Raw genomic sequence first — 1,242 nt, forward strand, 5'->3', positions numbered from 1 at the left:
GGGGGAGGACCTTGGACTTTCCACAGAGCAGGGAACCCTGACTGCTCTTTGGATTGGAGAGGGAGGGGGAAAGGAGTGGGGGGAGGGGGATTAGAGAGGGGGGAGGGTGAGAAGAGTGGGGGGAGTGGGAGGGAAATGGGAGGCTGGGAGGAGGCGGAAACTTTTTTTTTCCTATTCTCAATAAAAAAAGAAAACAAACAAACAAAAAAAGGTATGTATTCATGTTTTAATTTGTTCTCAATTCTTCATGTCAGTTTATTCATGGGTCCCTTCTTGATGACTATTAAAATATAACCCAAGCTACAAAAAAAATTTTTCTTGATAATAGTATGTAAAATTCTAAAAAATATCATGATTAGTCATTTTATTATCACTGATAATAAATAAGAGTATAAATATGATGAGTTTAATTAATATGAAGTAGCAAATTCAAGGAAAATAAGCACAGAGAGTTCATGTTAATAAATTAACTTCCAATTGCTGGGTCTGGTATCAAATTCAAGTCAGTATAATAAATGGTAAGAACTTGCTTGGTGGTGGTGGTGCATGCCTTTAATTTCAACACTGGAGACTCAGAGGCAGGCATAGTTCTGTGAGTTCAAGATCAAGAGAGAGAGTGAAAAGAAAAGCTAATAGTAGACCTTGCCATTAAACCAGCAAAGGAGGGGTAGTGCCAGACATTAATGGACACGACACAGTATTAAAAGTACATTTTCAAGAAATCCTTTGTATATTTAGCAACTGAGCAGCTGTAGAGGCAAAGATAATTCTTTGCAGAAATTACTCTGAGAACCAAGAACGTTTCAGGAAACTATACTCTGTGAAACAGCTTGAAGAATACCTATGTTCTTCAAAGTAAAAGTCATATTTAATCCATTTACTGTGATAGATCTAGTCACATAAGGAGAGATCTATCAACTCTGTCCATACAAGGTACCTGATATCTATGTCCATGTGTAGAGACTCCCCCTACTGAAAACATAGATTGTGTTGCTATTGACTTTGGTTGCTTCCTGGAGATTGGAGACAAGTGCCTATTGCTGAAGACAGCACATACTTTGGACTCGGGACTTGGAGGAATCAAGCTGGACATGACATGCAATTCTTTTCCCTGAGGACTAGCTCTCATAGCAAGCAAAGCTGCTATTCAAGCTGCCATCTGCAAATGAAAGTCCTATTCAACCATAAAGTTATAAAGACACCGATGTCACAATGGAACAACAAGGTATACCCAAAGGTACA

Source organism: Alexandromys fortis, unplaced genomic scaffold (assembly GCF_014885135.2).
Source record: "Alexandromys fortis isolate MF-2015 unplaced genomic scaffold, M_Fortis_MF-2015_v1.1 scaffold_188, whole genome shotgun sequence".
In the NCBI taxonomy this organism is placed as follows: domain Eukaryota; kingdom Metazoa; phylum Chordata; class Mammalia; order Rodentia; family Cricetidae; genus Alexandromys; species Alexandromys fortis.